The sequence below is a fragment of the Palaemon carinicauda genome, unplaced genomic scaffold, assembly GCF_036898095.1.
Source record: "Palaemon carinicauda isolate YSFRI2023 unplaced genomic scaffold, ASM3689809v2 scaffold297, whole genome shotgun sequence".
Taxonomy (NCBI): Eukaryota; Metazoa; Arthropoda; class Malacostraca; order Decapoda; family Palaemonidae; genus Palaemon; species Palaemon carinicauda.
Genome location: NW_027170634.1, coordinates 172,501 through 180,000, shown reverse-complemented (window position 1 = coordinate 180,000; position 7,500 = coordinate 172,501).

Genomic DNA, 7,500 nt, shown 5'->3' with positions numbered 1-7,500 from the left:
CATTTAACGACTCCTATAAGACCATTTTACTAACCCCTCTTAATCACCCCCGTAATCCAACACAAACCACAACAATCAGCTTTCTTTATTCCCCTTTACTAAACGTCCACCCTATCTGATTGCTATACCACACCCCTATAACACCCCTCAGGTCTCCCCTCACCCCAATAAGGACCACAAGTCACCCCTCTCCCCCAAACCCAGCCCTCTCTCATGAAGACCCTTTTCCCTACTTCAAGAATTCTCCCTTCTGTCATCACACGGGTCGGGGAGAGGGGGGCTCGGATGGGGGAGGGGGATTCAGCTCCCCCCATACACGCCCCGCCCCCTCCATGTCGTCCGAGGTTAGGTCATAAACAGCTCGGGATTCCCATAATTGACATCGTTGTTCCACGAGCTGTCCAAAACCCCTCATGAACGTAAGTCTCTGGAAGAAAAGGTGGATGTTTCATCACCACCACCATCTTTGGTTCTTTTCAAAGGCCCCGGCTTTCTTACCAAAGGCTTTTCGACCTATTTAGAAAGCCCTTTCGATCAAGCCACTGCCGGCGATCTCTAGATAAGGCATCGATGCGACCTCGAAGGAGGAGCTGGGTTAATATGATTGACAGATGAAGAGCTGCGGAGATGGGGAAGGAGTTCATCGCTGGCAGTAAGGAGTGGGGTAATGGGGAAGGACAGGCGGTGTGGCTAATTGGTCTTGGAGGCGAGTGATGGGGGAAATATGGCAACAGTAGGAAGGCCAAACGAGAGAGAGAGAGAGAGAGAGAGAGAGAGAGAGAGAGATGGTTGAAATACAAGTATAAATGTATTGAGAGAGATGGTTGAAATACATGTGTACATATATTGAGAGAGAGAGAGAGAGAGAGAGAGAGAGAGATAGTTGAAATTGAAGTGTAAATGTATTGAGAGAGAGAGAGAGAGAGAGAGAGAGAGAGAGAGAGATGGTTGAAATACAAGTATAAATGTATTGAGAGAGAGAGAGAGAGAGAGAGAGAGAGAGAGAGATTCAGGGACGCTATATATACAATATACAGTATGTATATATCCCTTTCTGTGTGGAGATACCTTAACGTGGTAAAAGGGTTTGTGTATCGCCATGATCAGAAAAAAATTGTACTAGTTAGGGCCACCCATACTAGGTTGGTTTGCTGTGAGTGATCAGACTAAAGTATCTCACCATTATCGATTAGAAATTGTCAGAATGGTGATGAAATGGCCAAACCCAAGACATGAATAAGGACATGTCTGAGGCCTTTGTCCTGCAGTGGACTAGACACGACTGGATTTATTCATTATATATATATATATATATATATATATATATATATATATATATATATATATAAAAGAGAGAGAGAGAGAGAGAGAGAGAGAGAGAGAGGAGAGAGAGAGAGAGAGAGAGAGAGAGAAAAAAAAATATATATATTAGACAGATTTTCTTTAATAAGTCAAAATTTTAATTTATCTCAATTTTTCTGAAATTCAAAACATGGATTTGAATAAAAAAAATAAATCAATTGCTATTAAAAAAATCCTGTAATTTGTTGAATAAATAAACACATAAAAAATGCCAAAAAAATATAACAAAAACACATAATTTAAACTTGATTTGCTGATAAAGAGGTCTGGCAGATTTCTATAAGTCGGTTTTGGTTAAAAAAATAAAAAATAAAAAAAGGTTATTTATTGTTCAAATATGATACAATAAATTATCATCAATGAGGATTTGTTGTTGTTGTTGTTGCTTTTGTTGTTGTTGTTGCTGTTGTTGTTGCTGTTGTTGTTGTGAATTTACTGTACCATGATTCATCTCTAAGCTATTATTATTATTATTATTATTATTATTATTATTATTATTATTAGGTAAGCCATAACCCTAGCTGGAAAATCATGAAGCTATAAACCCAAGAGCTCCAACGAGGAAAATAGCCCAACGAGGAAAATAGCCCAATGAGAAAAAGAATTAAGGAAACAGATAGAATAGTGTACCCGAGTGTACCCTCAGGCAAGAGAACTCTAACCCAAGACAGCAGAAGACCATGGTAAAGAGGCTATAGCACTACCCAAGACTAGAGAACAATGGTTTGATTTTGTAGTGTTCTTCTCCAAGAAAGAGATACGGTTACAGGAAACACGACTGAAGCTTACAGAATGATTCATAATCATTATCCAAGTTTATTGACGCAAAGGGCCTCGGTTAGATTTCGCCAGTCGTCTCTATCTTGAGATTTTAAATCAATACTTCTCCATTCATCATCTCCTACTTCGCGCTTCATAGTCCTCAGTCACGTAGGTCTGGGTCTTCCAACTCTTCTAGTGCCTTGTGGAGCCCAGCTGAACCTTTGGTGAACTAATGATTATAGGAAACCAATACTGAAACCAGTGCCTGATAAAGATAACCAGTTAATACTGCCTGGTATTACACAGTAGAGTACAGCCAGTTAATACTGCCTGGTATTACACAGCAGAGTACACAGCCAGTTAATACTGTCTGGTATTACACAGCAGAGTACACAGCCAGTTAATACTGCCTGGTATTACACAGTAGAGTACAGCCAGTTAATACTGCCAGGTATTACACAGTAGAGTACAGCCAGTTAATACTGGCTGGTATTACACAGCAGAGTACACAGCCAGTTAATACTGCCTGGTATTACACAGCAGAGTACACAGCCAGTTAATACTGCCTGGTATTACACAGTAGAGTACAGCCAGTTAATACTGCCTGGTATTACACAGTAGAGTACACAGCCAGTTAATACTGCCTGGTATTACACAGCAGAGTACACAGCCAGTTAATACTGCCTGGTATTACACAGCAGAGTACAGCCGGTTAATACTGCCTGGTATTACACAGCAGAGTACACAGCCAGTTAATACTGCCTGGTATTACACAGAAGAGTACACAGCCAGTTAATACTGCCTGGTATTACACAGCAGAGTACACAGCCAGTTAATACTGCCTGGTATTACACAGCAGAGTACAGTCGGTTAATACTGCCTGGTATTACACAGTAAAGTACAGCCAGTTAATACTGCCTGGTATTACACAGCAGAGTACAGCCGGTTAGTACTGCCTGGTATTACACAGCAGAGTACACAGCCAGTTAATACTGCCTGGTATTACACAGCAGAGTACAACCAGTTAATACTGCCTGGTATTACACAGTAGAGTACAACCAGTTAATACTATCTGGTAATACACAGTACAACACAACCAGTTAATATTATCTGGTATTACACAGTAGAGTACAACCAGTTAATACTGCCTGGTATTACACAGTAGAATACAACCAGTTAATACTGCCTGGTATTACACAGTAAAATACAACCAGTTAATACTGCCTGGTATTACACAGTAGAGTACAACCAGTTAATACTGCCTGGTATTACACAGTAAAATACAACCAGTTAATACTGCCTGGTATTACACAGTAGAGTACAACAAGTTAATACTGCCTGGTATTACACAGTAGAGTACAACCAGTTAATACTGCCTGGTATTACACTATACTGCCTGGTATAACACAGCAGAGTACAACCAGTTAATACTGCCTGGTATTACACAGTAGAATACAACCAGTTAATACTGCCTGGTATTACACAGTAGAGTACAACCAGTTAATACTATCTGGTATTACACAGTAGAGTATAACCAGTTAATACTGCCTGGTATTACACAGAGTACAACCAGTTAATACTGCCTGGTATTACACAGTAGAGTACAACCAGTTAATACTATCTGGTAATACACAGTAGAACACAACCAGTTAATACTGTCTGGTATTACACAGTGGATTACAACCAGTTAATATTATCTGGTATTACACAGTAGAGTACAACAAGTTAATACTGCCTGGTATTACATAGTACAGGACATACTGTTCAGGCCTCTGGAAGGACGCTCTAAGAAAGAGAGAAAGAAGATGCTGAGGGTTGAGATCACCAGAGAGTTGTTAAAACAAGAGGGAAAGATGAAGATAGGGGAGATGAACAGGAGGAGGAGGGGGAGGGGTGATATTCGGTAGGTCCAAGGGAGGGAAGGAGGGGGTCCTATAGGAGCTGATCACCTCTAGCTTAGTCTCAAGGGAACCTTCTTCGCCCAATTCTCATCTGGACTGTAGAGCCACAAATTTCGATTTCCTGTCTTTTTTTCGATTTTTTTTATATTTTTATTTTTTTCTGAAATTGTGAATATCTATTATGTTAAGGATTGTAAAAAATAATTTCCCAAAAAGGGAAGTTTTAAGTTTTTTATCCCTGAATTTTTTTTTTTTTCTTTTCTGAAATTGTGAATATCTATTATATTAAGGATTGTAAAAAATCACTTCCCAAAGAGGGAAGTTTAAGTTTTTTATCCCTGAATTTTCATTTTTTTCTGAAATTGTGAATATGTATTATATTAAGGATTGTAAAAAATCATTTCTCATAAAGGGAAGTTTTAAGTTTTTTATCCCTGAATTTTTATTTATTTTCTGAAATTGTGGATATCTAATATACTAAGGATTGTAAAAAATCATTTACCAAAAAGGGAAGTTTTAAGTTTTTTATCCCTGAATTTTTATTTTTTTCTGAAATTGTGAATATCTATTATATTAAGGATTGTAAAAAATCATTTCTCATAAAGGGAAGTTTTAAGTTTTTTATCCCTGAATTTTTATTTTTTCTGAAATTGTGAATATCTATTATATTAAGGATTGTGAAAATTAATTTCCCAAAAAGGGAAGTTTTAAGTTTTTTTATCCCTGAAATTTTATTTTTTTCTAAAATTGTGAATATCTATCATATTAAGGATTGTAAAAAATCACTTTCCAAAGAGGGAAGTTTCAAGTTTTTTATCCCTGAATTTTTATTTTTTTCTGAAATAGTGAATATCTATTATATTAAGGATTGTAAAAAATCACTTCCCAAAGAGGGAAGTTTTAAGTTTTTTATCCCTGAATTTTTGTTTTTTTCTGAAATTGTGAATATCTAATATACTAAGGATTGTAAAAAATCACTTCCCAAAAAGGGAAGTTTTAAGTTTTTTATCCCTGAATTTTTATTTATTTTCTGAAATTGTGAATATCTATTATATCAAAGATTGTAAAAAATCACTTCCCAAAGAGGGAAGTTTTAAGTTTTTTATCCCTGAATTTTTATTTTTTTCTGAAATTGTGAATATCTATTATATTAAGGATTGTAAAAAATCACTTCCCAAAGAGGGAAGTTTTAAGTTTTTTATCCCTGAATTTTTGTTTTTTTTCTGAAATTTTGAATATCTATTATATTAAAGATTGTAAAAATTAATTTCCCAAAGAGGGAAGCAATAAGATGATGTCAATCATTCAGGTATTAAACAGGTAAAATATCTTTTCTTGGGAGATTTCATTGAGAATAATAGAGAGGCAATTTGGGGAATACAAGTTTGGCACGTGGTGTCACAGAGATGAGGGTCATTGGATCGATGAGAATTTATAATTTTTTTATGAAAATAGGATTATATAGATTCTCATTGATGTGGTATATATCGTTTATCGAAAGTCAGTCAGTCTCTCTCTCTCTCTCTCTCTCTCTCTCTCTCTCTCTCTCTCTCTCTCTCTCTCTCTCTCTAAGACAATGTACATTAATACAGAATGACACACAAAAACACATACAACCATTTATTTATTTGGTAAACAAAATGAGATTATGAAAACTAAAATGCCACTTTCTTTAAAAAGGAAAATATTTAATGATTTTTCATTGATGGGGTATATATCGTTTATCGAAAGTCAGTCAGTCAGTCTCTCTCTCTCTCTCTCTCTCTCTCTCTCTCTCTCTCTCTCTCTCTCTCTCTCTAAGATAATGTATATTAATACAGAGTGACACACAAAAACACATACATCCATTTATTTATTTGGTAAACAAAATGAAATTATGAAATGTAAAATGCCACTTTCCCTAAAAAGAAAAGTTTTTAATGAAATGGTCCTACCAGTATTAACTCCTGCATTAGAATCTTGGAGCCTTACTAAAGCCTTAGAATATAAGTTACTACTCAAAGAGCTATGGAAAGAATAACGATGGGAATAACACTAAGAGACAGAAAAGAGCAACATGGATACGAGAGCAAACTAAAGTAGGAGATATTCTAACAACATGTAAGAAAAAGAAATGGATATGGACTGGACATATAATGAGAATGGCAGATAATAGATTGACATTGAGAATAACAGAATGGGTCCCTAGAGATAGAAATAGAAGCAGGGGAAGGAAGAGAAGACGATGGATTGGCGAACTAATAAAGTTTGCGGATGTGGACTGGCACAGAAAGACCATAAACAGACACGAGTGGAAGGACATGTCTGAGGTCTTTTTCCAGCAGTGGACTATAGTCCATTTATTTTAGCGAGGCATATTTGCACCGACTCGCAGCGGTGCCCTTTTAGCTCGGAAAAGTTTCCTGATCAGCGATCAGGAAACTTTTCCGAGCTAAAAGGGCACCTCTGCGAGTCGGTGCAAATATGCCTCGCTAAAAGAAATGGACTATAGTTATGGCTGATGATGATATACATATATACACACTTGTGTATCTATATAAGTACAAATATACACACACAAACACAATATAACTATACAAACTGTGTGTAACAATGATACCCTACGCATAACACACTCCATATTTTGGTCAGTCATCGTCCAGCCCGGGGTCAACCACGATCACCACTGATGGATTTCCAAATTTCTGAATCCGTTTATCTAGACGGTACGTAATGTCCTCAGAGTCATGACTTGTCTTAACCTGCTCTCATATAAAAGTAATCTATGAGAGGATGCTGCTGCAAGGCCTATACCTCCTAAACCATATCTGCGACCCACAACAGTCGACCTACTACCCAGAGTGAACCGGTGACATTTCAGAGGCAAGACGTGCGTCCAAACCACAGAGGATGCTGAACAGAATATAAAAAAGAGACACTGTAGAGAGAGACATAGACAGACTGTAGAGAGAGACATAGACAGACTGTAGAGAGATACAGAGACAGACTGTAGAGAGAGACATAGACAGACTGTAGAGAGAGACAGAGAGACAGAGACAGACTGTAGAGCGAGACAGAGAGACAGAGACAGACTGTAGAGAGAGACATAGACAGACTGTAGAGAGAGACAGACTGTAGAGAGAAACAGAGAGAGACTGTAGAGAGATACAGAGAGACAGAGACAGACTGTAGAGAGAGACAGAGACAGACTGTAGAGAGATACAGAGAGACAGAGACAGACTGTAGAGAGAGACAGAGAGACATAGACAGACTGTAGAGAGAGAGACTGACTGTACAGAGAGACAGAGACAGACTGTAGAGAGAGACAGAGAGACAGAGACAGACTGTAGAGAGATACAGAGAGACAGAGACAGACTGTAGAGAAAGACATAGACAGACTGTAGAGAGATACAGAGAGACAGAGACAGACTGTAGAGAGATACAGAGACAGAGACAGGCTGTAGAGAGAGACAGAGAGACAGAGACAGACTGTATA